The sequence below is a fragment of the Hordeum vulgare genome, chromosome 2H, assembly GCF_904849725.1.
Source record: "Hordeum vulgare subsp. vulgare chromosome 2H, MorexV3_pseudomolecules_assembly, whole genome shotgun sequence".
Classification (NCBI taxonomy): Eukaryota; Viridiplantae; Streptophyta; class Magnoliopsida; order Poales; family Poaceae; genus Hordeum; species Hordeum vulgare.
The window spans coordinates 295,330,803-295,343,030 of record NC_058519.1 but is presented as its reverse complement, the minus strand read 5'-3'; positions in this window follow the sequence as shown (position 1 = coordinate 295,343,030).

The window sequence follows — 12,228 nt, the reverse complement described above, 5'->3', positions numbered from 1 at the left end:
CGCGAGTTGAATGCCCTCCTCCTGAGGCCGGGGGTTGCGAGGCCCCTCAAGTGGTCCCAGTAGGCCATCACCTTCGACACCAGGGATGGCCTCAAGTCTGTAGCCATCGCAGGCAATCTCCCCATGAAGTTCACTCCCACCATCAGCAATGTGGTGGTCACCAAGACCCTCATTGATGGAGGCGCGGGCCTCAACATGCTCTCTGTAAAAACCTTTGACACACTCCAGGTGCCTTACGACCACCTGATGCCGACCAGGCCATTCTCGGGGGTGACCAACAACCTCACCACCCCGCTGGGGTAGGTCTGCCTTTTGGTCAACGTTGGCACGCACGACAACTATCACACCGAGCACATCGACTTCAACATAGCGCACATCGGCCTCCCGTACAATGCCATATTGGGCTACTCGGTGTAGGCCTAGTTCATGGCGGCGACCCACCATGGATACAACGTACTCAAGATGTCGGGCTGCAGTAGCATCATCATCGTCGCCTGCAATGAGAGGTACGCAGTATGCTCCCTCGAGCGCGCTTACACTGCCACCGCAGCAGAGCGCTCAGATGATGCTCGAGGCGATGTGCCTCGCAAGGCCACACCTCCGAAGAAGAAGCAGTCGCTACACGCCTTTGGCTCCGCCAAAGGAAAGGGCCCGGTTGCCAAGGCCAAGGTTGCAAGCCTTGTGCGTGCTGCAGGTGCTTTCCCCCTTCCGGCATAGGAAGGCGCGTCGGCGCCTCCCTCGGGTCGGGCTCGAGGGATTCCACCTGGAAGGCATCTGACCTGGCAGCTACATCGAGAGAGGTGCCCGGGGACCACCTGGAGGAGTGCCTCAACGCGCGCCCTCGCGAGGAAGGAGTACTCTCACTTCCTCGGGATAAGACCGAGTGGAGTCCTCGGGACCGGTGTAGTGCCACATGGTGTGATCTCGAGCCTAGAGAGGCTAGATGCGTCTGCCTAGGAAGGTCTGTAATAGATCCATTCACGTCACTCCGTTGTGGACCAAGCCAATTAGTGCTTTGACCAAGGGATCAACCAGAGTCTTCTCCTCCTTCGTCATCGCTAACGTCCTCGGAGCACTCGGTCGCTCTAGAGTAAAGCGAGGGAGTCCACTCGACATGTTCGGGCAAGCTACATCATTACAGTAGAACCAAGTAGACTGCCAATTGCGAACCGACTCAGGAAAGGTCATGGCAGGGTAGCTACTCTTGGCTTTTTTCTGGAGCCCTAAACCGCCACACAACTAGATGACGTTGGTCTTGTCATCAGTCGGATTAACTTTCTTCACCGACTGAGATCGCATGGTGAAGATGGATTTGAAGAGCCCCCAGTGGGGAGGACACCCCACGAAGCATTCACACAAGGTGATAAAACAAGAAAGGTGCGCAATAGCATTCGGCGGAAAATGATGCAACTGCGCCCTCAAAAATTTCAGAAAACCCCGAATAAAAGGATGGGGTGGGAGAGAGAAACCTCTTTCTACGTGAGTCAGGAGGAGGACCCGCTCCCCCTCTCGCGGCTGCGGCTCAGCCTCATCACCAGGAAGACGCCAAGATTTGTCCACAAGTATGTCGTGCTCCACGAGCTCGAGGAGATCCTCCTTGCGCATAGTGGAAGGGAGGAAATCCCCCTGGATCCAGCCCGATGGTAGGGCTTGCTTCTTTGACTTGGCGACGCCCTTCTTCTTCGCTTTCTCAAGCTTGCCCATCTGCCCTTTCGTCATGGCGACAGTGGCGAGATTGGTCTCTTATGTGCATGTTGGTGGCTGAGGAGGAGGAAGAGTAGAGGAGAGAAAGGAGATGATGTCGTTCCAAACCCTAGTGCCGAAAGTCATTATAACCCGCGGCTGAGTCTCTAGCAGGTGGACCCTTGACCTATCTCTTCACGAGCCACCGCAAGATATGTGGCGGAGATTGAGGCGCAAGAATCGAGGCAACGAGATCCACTTGATAGTGATGACGTCACCACCGCGTAACGCGCGACAACCGAAATTTTCAAATCCGAGGAAATCTGGAATTGACAGGGTGATTGGTCACATCAAAAGATCCTGTCAGACACGCTGTTTCGTTTGCTCACTCAGATCCTCGAATCCACTCGGATATTTTATGCCAAGAAGAATTGGTCAAGGCAACTGATGAAGATTGCAATCGACATCCATTTCGGCGAAGCTTTGAAGAACATCCAATGTCAGTCTGCTATACCAAGATTTGCAGTTGCACCTTCACCACTCTAACCTCGATCCATTCGGGGGCTAATGATGGGGTCATAGCCCTAGGGTAGGGTCTTAGGCCTCACCTATAAGTCCTACCCAAGGGAACCTCATTATTAGCTTATGGGTCACAAGATACTTACCAACTGGATTAAGACAACCTCTGATCCACTCGGTAAGTAACCACTTGGTAGGTTACCTAATACTCGACGATTGGATTCCACTCGGTAAATACCAGAAGCTAGTCGACATAGAAGGCCAGAAGCCACTCCAGCAAGGCTAACGTCAGACGTTAGACTACTATAGTTAATGTCCTTTATGGCATATGTTACCTGTAACGTATGCATTCAATACCACTTATTACACCCTTCAAGGCTAGACACTTATGAGGGGTAGCGCACTCTATATAAGCCACCCCTCCCCTCTGGCACAAGGGTTCGCATTCTGTAACATTCATATTCCACTCGACACCAAGCTCCAAGAGCACTGAGACGTAGGGTTGTTACCTCCACCGCAAAGGGGCCTGAACTCATACAACCTTGCCGTAGGTAGGACTCTGCCCTCTACTTCCGTACCCTCCACATCTACTATCACGCTTATATCCACGACACTCGCCCAGGTGGCCTTTGCCTCGACAGCATCCCGCCAGCCCTATGCACGAACAGCCTCGGCCTCGCCTCTAACCTCCTTGGCGGAGGCCTTGAGTTGGCACCACCCCGTGGACAACCTCGCGCGCTCCATAGTCAGGCGCACCTCGGCGTCCCAGAAATCCACCTCGAGCTGGGCGAGCATGTTCAGGGCGTCGGTCAGGGCCTTGCGTCGGAGGTGCCAACGCCCCGGCATTGCCCGGTGCCGCAACTAGAGCGGCCCCAACGCCCACCACATGGGGCACCGGGTGCTCGCGAAGGTTGTCTCCTCCACCTCCAGGGACCGAACGGTGACCGCAGCCTTGATAATCGGCACCGGGGGTTGGACCATCGCAACCTTGGCTGGTGGCTCTAGCGGCTGGGCCACCACGGCCTCGACGTTCGCGTCTCCTCGCCGCATGGGGGATGCTTGGAGATGCAGTAGCGCCTATGCGCCCAAGCATGGTGCCTCGCTTGCGTGAGCTACCTCCACGCTAGTTGAGACCCCAACCAAGGGACGAAGGCGCCGTCAAGACTTGCATCACATTCGCCCTAGTGGCGGCCTTCTTCTTCTCCTCCTCTCCGCCGCCAGGGAGCCTGTGCCGGAGAAGGGTTGTCATGAGTAAACCGATCGAGAATGAGTAGCGTGAAGATGGGATAAGGCACTTACTCATCCCCGATGGCCCACTTCCTCTTCTTCTTAGCAACGGGCGATGCATCCTCGCCACCTCCACGCACCGCCTCGCCACCACCAAAGGGGTGTTCGATGTGGTCCTTGGCGAGCTCATCTTGGACTCCCTCCTCCCTAGGGGAATGAGGGGTCCCCCACAGAGGTACGATCGTTGCCGGGGGAGGTGCCACACCATTGCCACGGGCTCCTGTCGCGAGCACATCGGCCATCGCGGGGCCCAGTCCCACTTCATCTCCTGATGCCACGGGCTCACGGGGGTCGCCTGGCACCGCTTATCCGCAAAAATGTCATCCCTAAGAGGCAGAATCCGGCCGGTGTCTTCCTACCCTTATGTCGCCTCCGAGTCCTCGTTGATGTCATCTTTGCTCGAGTATCATAGTGTGATGGGGGAGCCCTTGTGCGGACCGACGAGCCCCCATTCATCGAAGGCGGGCATCTCTGCGACCATTCCCTCCATATCGTCGCATGCGTATAGCAGTGGCGTGGCCCGCAGGAGGTCCTCAGGGAAAGGACCTAGCAGAGCCCGTAAGCCTCCGTCCAGCCCATCGTACATTAGGCCGCTGACGTGCACGCGCATCGGGTCTCCACAATCGGCGAACTCCTACAAGGAGCATTAGTGCGCCTGAAGTGGAGTGATGCGATGCCCCAGGAACTACTTGATTATCGTTGCCCCCATCAGGCAGGCCTCCGCGAGGGAGGCGATTCGCTCCAGGACGGGCCCCACCCTCGGGTCAGTTAGCTTCTTGTGCCTCCACCTCAAGGTTTATTGGGGCCGACCCAGGGGAGTCGCCAAGAGTGGGCTCTCCCGGCGTGCGTTCACGAATACCCAGTAGTGCTGGTAGCCTTCTACCTTCTTCCCGACCTTCAGGTGGGTGCCTGCGCCGGTGACGTCTACGAAGGATATGCACATGGAACACTGGGCCTTGGGTGGTGAACTACATGCTGAACAAGTGACGGAAGAGCGCCATAGAGGGCCTCACACCCACAAAGGCCTCGCGATAAAAGGAGAAGATGGCCAGGAGGAGGACAGAATTGGGCTGAAGGTGTAGAGCACGGATCTGGTAATGGGAAAGGATGGAGTAGAAGAAATCGGAGAACAACAGAGCCAACTCAACATAAATGTTGTGGAGAAAGAAGGTGATGGGGAACGTTGCATGGGAAAAAAAATTCCTACGCACACGAAGACCTATCATGGTGATGTTCATCTACGAGAGCGAGATCGGATCCACATACCCTTGTAGATCGATAAGCGGGAAGCGTTAAGAAACGCGGTTGATGTAGTGGAACATCTTTGTGATTCAAATCACCATCGTCCCACGATCCATTCCGATCTAGTGCCGAACGGACTGCACCTCCGCGTTCAGCACACATACAGCTCGATAACGATCTCTGCCTTCTTGATCCAGCAAGAGAGACGGGGAAGTAGATGAGTTCCCCGGCAGTGTGACGGCGCGCCAGTGATGGTGATGATCTATTTCTGCAGGGCTCCGACCGAGCTCCGCCGAAAACTGATCTAGAGGAAGAACTACGAAGTAGAGGTTTAGGGTTGCACGTGGCAAAGTTGTGTCTCAAAAAACCTAAAACCTTTAGTATATATAGGAGGAGGGTAGAGGCTAGCCTTGGGGCTCAAGGGATCCCCTAGGGCGTCGGCCAAAGTGGGAGAGGAGGGACTCCAACTCCAATTTGGTTTGGGGAAGGAGTAGTCCCTTCCTTCCCTCCCACCTCCCTCTTCTTCTTTTTTTCTCCTTGATTTTTTTCCCTTAGCCGAAATAGTCCACTTGGGCTGGTCTCACCAGCCCACCAAGGGTTGGTGAGCCACCCATGGGCTATTAGGTTCTCTCCCGGGTGGGTGACCCCTCCCGGTAAAAACCCGGAACCCATTCATGACTCCCGGTACACTGCCGGCAATGCCCAAAATCTTTCCGGAGGCCAAATGAAACAATCCTATATATCAATCTCTTTTCCAGACCATTTCGGAAACCCTCGTGACGTTTGTGATCTCATCTGGGACTCTGAACAAACCTTTGGTCACCAACACCTATAACTCAACTATACCAAAACGTCACCGAACCTTAAGTGTGCAGACCCTGCGGGTTCGAGAACTATGGAGACGTGACCCGAGACACTCCCCGGTCAATATCCAACAGCGGGACCTGGATGTCCATATTGGATTGTACATATTCTATGAAGATCTTATGTGTTGAACCTCTGTGCCAAGGATTCATATAATCCCGTATATCATTCCCTTTGCCCTTCGGTATGTTACTTGCCCGAGATTTGATCATCGATATCCCAATACCTATTTCAATCTCGTTATCGGCAAGTCTCTTTACTCGTTCTGTAATACAAGATCCTGTGACTAACACTTTAGTCACATTGCTTGCAAGGCATATATGTGATGTTGTATTATCGAGTGGGCCCCGAGATACCTCTCCGTCACACGGAGTGACAAATCCCAGTCTTGATCCATGCTAACTCAACGGACACCTTCGGAGATACCTGTAGAGCACTTTTATAGTCACCCAGTAACATTGCGACGTTTGATACACACAAGGTATTCCTCCGGTGTCAGTGAGTTACATGATCTCATGGTCATAAGAATGAATACTTGACACGCAGAAAACAATAGCAACAAAATGACACGATCACATGCTACGCTTATAGTTTGGGTCTTGTCCATCACATCATTCTCCCAATGATGTGATCGAGTCATCAAATGACAACACTTGCATATGGTCAGAAAACCTTAACCATCCTTGATCAACTGGCTAGTCAACTAGAGGCTTACTAGAGACATAGTTTTGTCTATGTATCCACACATGCATTTATGTTTTCATTCAATACAATTATAGCATGGATAATAAATGATTATCTTGAAACAAGAAATATAATAATAAATATTTTATCCTTGCCTTTAGGGCATATTTCAATAGACTCCCACTTGCACTAGAATCAATAATCTAGTCTCAATCCGCTATGCGATTTACATTGGAATGAATCTAACACCCCATACAGTTCTGGGGTTGATCATGCTTCGCTCGTGGAAGAGGTTTAGTTAGCGGATCTGCAACATTCAAATATGTGTGCACTTTGCAAATATTTATGTCCTCTCCTTCAACATAGTCGCGGATCAGGTTGAAGCGTCGTTTGATGTGTCTGGTCTTCTTGTGAAACCTTGGTTCCAAGGCTAGAGCAATGGCACCAGTGTTGTCACAGAACCGAGTTATTGGATTTAGTGCGCTCGGCATAACTCCAAGATCCGTCATGAATTGCTTCATCCAAACACCCTCCTTAGTCGCCTCCGAGGCAGCCATGTACTCCGCTTCACATGTAGAATCTGCTACTACGCTTTGCTTGGAACTGCACCAGCTTACCGTACCCTCATTGAGAATAAATATGTATCCGGTTTGAGACTTAGAGTCATCCAGAGTGTCAAAGCTTGCATCGACGTAACCCTTTACGACGAGCTCTTCGTCACCTCCATAAACGAGAAACATTTTCTTAGTCCTTTTCAGGTACTTCAGAATATTCTTAACTGCCTCCCAGTGCTCCACTCCTGGATCACTTTGAAACCTGCCTACCATACTTATGGCCACGCTAATGTCCGGTCTTGTGCACAGCATTGCATACATGATAGACCCTACGGCTGAAGCATATGGGACGGTACTCATCTTTTCTCTATCTTGTGTAGTTATTGGACATTGAGTCTTACTCAACTTTATACCTTGTAACACACGCAAGAACCCTTTCTTGGATTGTTCCGTTTTGAACTTCTTCAAAACTTTCTCAAGGTATGTGCTTTGTGAAAGTCCTATCACGCGTCTCGATCTATCTCTATAGATCTTAATACCTAATATGTAAGCAGCTTCTTCTAGGTCTTCATTGAAAAACTTTTGTTCAAGTAATCCTTTACGCTCTCCAAAAACTCCACATTGTTTCCAGTCAGCAATATGTCATCCACATACAATATTAGAAACGCTACAGAGCTCCCACTCACTTTCTTGTATATACAAGATTCTCCAACAACTTTTATAAACTCAAACGCCTTGATCACCTCATCAAAGCGCTTATTCCAACTCTGAGATGCTTGCACTAGTCCATAAATGGATTGCTGGAGCTTGCATACTTTGTTAGCATTCTTTGGATCGACAAAACCTTCGGGTTGCATCATATACAACTCTTCCTTAATAAAACCATTAACGAACGCCGTTTTGACATCCATCTGCCAGATTTCATAATCGAAAAATGGAGCTATTGCTAACATGATTCGGACGGACTTAAGAATCACTACCGGTGAGAATGTCTCATCGTAGTCAACTCCTTGAACTTGTGAAAAACCCTTTGCCACAAGTCCAGCTTTATAAACGATCACATTACCGTCCACGTCTGTCTTCTTCTTAAAGATCCATTTGTTCTGAATATCCTTGCAACCTTCAGGTAATATTTCCAAAGTCCACACTTTGTTTTCATGCATAGATCCTATCTCGGATTTCATGGCCTATAACCATTTGTTGGAATTCGGACCCACCATTGCTTCTTCATAATTCGCAGGCTCATTGTTGTCTAACAACATGATAGATAAGACAGGATTCCCGTACCACTCAGGAGCAGTACGTGATCTTGTCAACCTGTGAGGTCCAATTGCAACTTGATCCGAAGCATCATGATCATCATCATTAGCTTCCTCCTCAACTGGTGTTGCCTTGACAGAGATTTCCCTCTGACCTGCGCCACCATCCTGTTGGAGCAGAGGTTCCACAACCTCATCAAGCTCTATCTTCCTCCCACTCAATTCTTTTGAGAGAAACTCTTTCTCAACAACAGCTCCGTTCTTAGCAACAAACATGTTGCCCTCGGATCTGAGATAGAAGGTGTACCCAACTGTCGCTTTTGGGTAACCTATGAAGACGTACTTTTTCGCTTTGGGTTCTAGCTTTTCAGGCTGAAGCTTTTTGACATAAGCATCGCATCCACAAACTTTAAGAAATGATAACTTTGGCTTCTTGCCATGCCATAGCTCATATGGTGTCGCCTCAACGGATTTTGATGGTGCCCTATTTAAAGTGAATGCAGTTGTCTCTAATGCATAGCCCCAAAACGATAATGGCAAATCGGTAAGAGACATCATAGATCGCACCATATCTAACAAAGTACGATTACGACGTTCGGACACACCATTACGCTATGGTGTTCTAGGCGGTGTCAACTGTGGAACGATTCCACATTGTCTTAAGTGAGCACCAAACTCGAAACTCACATATTCGCCCCCTCGATCATATCGTAGGAACTTGATCTTCTTGCTATGATGATTTTCAGCTTCACTCTGAAATTGTTTGCACTTTTCAAATGTTTCAGACTTGCGCTTCATCAAGTACATATATCCATACCTACTCAAATCATTAGTGAAGGTGAGAAAATAACAATATCCGCCGCACGCCTCCACACTCATTGGTTCACACACATCAGTATGTATGATTTCCAACAAGTCACTTGCACGCTCCATTGTTCCAGAGAACGGAGTCTTAGTCATCTTCCCATGAGGCATGGTTCACACGTGTCAAGTGATTCAAAATCAAGTGACTCCAAAAGCCCATCAGTATGGAGTTTCTTCATGCGCTTTACACCAATATGACGTAAGCGGCAGTGCCACAAAAAGGTGGCGCTATCATTACTAACTCTACATCTTTTGGTCTCAATGTTATGGATATGTGTGTCATCACAATCAAGATTCAATATGAACAAACCCCTCACATTGGGTGCATGATCATAAAAGATATTACTCATAAAAATAGAACAACCATTATTCTCTGACTTAAATGAGTAACCGTCTCGCAATAAACAAGATCCAGATACAATGTTCATGCTTAACGCTGGCACTGAATAACAATTATTCAAGTTCATAACTAATCCTGATGGTAACTGAAGTGAGACCGTGCCGTCGGCGATTGCATCAACCTTGGAACCGTTTCCCACGCGCATCGTCACTTCATCCTTTGCCAGCCTTCGTTTATTCCGCAGTTCCTGCTTCGAGTTGCGAATGCGAGCAACAGAACCAGTATCAAATACCCATGCACTACTACGAGAGTTGGTTAGGTACACATCAATAACATGTATATCACATATACCTGGTTTGGCGTTGGCCGCCTTCTTATCAGCCAAATACTTCAGGCAGTTGCGCTTCCAGTGACTCATCCCCTTGCAATAATAGCACTCTGTTTCCGGCTTAGGTCCAGCCTTGGGTTTCTTCGTCGGAGGGGCAACAGTTTTGCCGCTCTTCTTGGAGCTACCCTTCTTGCCTTTGCCGCTTCTCTTGAAACCAGTGGTCTTATTGACCATCAACACTTGATGTTCTTTCCGGATTTCTGACTCCGCGACTTTCAGCATCGCAAATAACTCGCCGAGTGGCTATTCATCACTTGCATGTTATAGTTCAACACAAAGCTCTTGTAGCTAGGTGGCAGTGATTGAAGAATTCTGTCAATGTTAGCCTCTTGCTGGAGTTCAATCCCTAGCTCAGCTAGATGGTTTGAGTACCTAGACATTTTGAGCACATGTTCACTGACAGACGAATTCTCCTCCATTTTGCAAGCATAGAATTTATCGGAGATCTCATACCTCTCCATCTAGGCATTCTTCTCAACGATAAACTTCAACTCCTGGAACATCTCATATGATCCATGACGTTCAAAGCGTCGTTGGAGTCCCGGTTCTAAGCTATACAAGACTGCACATTGAACTACTGAGTAGTCCTCCTTACGTGCTTGCCAAGCGTTCAAAACATCTTGATCAGACGTAGCGGGTGGTTCATCTCCTAGCGCTGCATCAAGGACATAATTCTTTTTCCCAGCTTGTAGCATGAGCCTTAGATTACGAGCCCGGTCTACAAAGTTTCTACCATCATCTTTCAGCTTAGCTTTCTCTAGGAACGTATTGAAATTCAGGGTTGCTACCGCGTGAGCCATTGATCTACAACATAAAATATTGCAAAGTGGATTTAGACTATGTTCAAGACAATTAAAGTTTAGCTAATCAAATTACTAATAAACTCCCACTCAAATAGACATCCCTCTAGTTACTTGAGTGTGGCATGATCCAAATTCACTAACTCAAGTCCGATCATCACGTGAGTTGAGTGTAGTTTCAGTGGTAAACATCTTTATGTTAATCATATCAACTATACAATTCATGCTCGAACTTTCGGTGTCTTGTGTTCCGAGGCCATGTCTGCACATGCTAGGCTTGTCAATTTTTTTGCAACTGTTTTGCACCCGTTGTATGTGAACGCTGAGTCTATCACACCCGATCATCACGTGGTGTCTCGAAACAATGAACTGTCGCAACGGTGCACAGTCGGGGAGAACACAATTTTATCTTGAAATTTTAGTGAGGGATCACCTTATAATGCTACCGTCGTTCTAAGCAAGATAAGGTGCATAAAAGGATTAACATCACATGCAATTCATAAGTGACGTGATATGGCCATGATCTTGTGCTTCTTGATCTCCATCACCAAAGCACCGGCATGATCTTCATCGTCACCGGCGCCACACCATGATCTCCATCATTGTGCCGCCATCGAGGTTGTCGTTCTATCTATGCTATTACTACTAAATCTACAACCTAGCAATATAGTAAACGCATCTGCAAACACAAACGTTAGTTTAAAGACAACCCTATGGCTCCTGTCGGCTGTCGTAGCATCGACGTGCAAGTCGATATTTAACTATTAGAACATGATCATCTCATACATCCAATATATCACATCATGTCTTTGGTCATATCACATCACATCCATAACTTGCAAAAACAAATTAGACATCCTCTAATTTGTTGTTGCATGTTTTACGTGGCTGCTATGGGTATCTAGTATGATCGCATCTTACTTTCGCAAAACCACAACGGAGATGTGCAAATTGCTATTTAACCTCTCTCCAAGGACCGCCTCGGTCAAATCCAATTCAACTAAAGTTGAAGAAACACGCACCTGCCAGTCATCTTTATGCAACAAGTTGCATGTTAGTCGATGAAACCGGTCTCTCGTAAGCATACGAGTAATGTTGGTTCGGCCGCTTCAATCCAACAATACTGCCGAATCGAGAAAAGACTAAGGAGGGCAGCAAGTCGAACATCAATGCCCATGAAAACTTTTGTGTTCTACTCGAGATTACATCTACGCATGAACCTAGCTCATGATGCCACTATTGGGGAACGTTGCATGGGAAACAAAAAAAAATCCTACGCACACGAAGACCTATCATGGTGATGTTCATCTACGAGAGGGAGATCAGATCCACATACCCTTGTAGATCGCTAAGCGGGAAGCGTTAAGAAACGCGGTTGATGTAGTGGAACAGCTTCGTGATTCAAATCACCGTCGTCCCACGATCCATTCCGATCTAGTGTCGAACGGACGGCACCTCCGCGTTCAGCACACGTACAGCTCGATGACGATCTCCGCCTTCTTGATCCAGCAAGAGAGACGGGGAAGTAAATGAGTTCTCTGGCAGCGTGACGACGCACCGGTGATGGTGATGATCTATTCCTGCAGGGCTCCGCCCGAGTTCCACAGAAAACCGATCTAGAGGAAGAACTACGAAGTAGAGGTTTAGGGTTGCACGTGGCAGAGTTGTGTCTCAAAAACCCTAAAACCTCTAATATATATAGGAGGAGGGGAGGGGATAGACTTGGGGCTCAAGGGATCCCCTA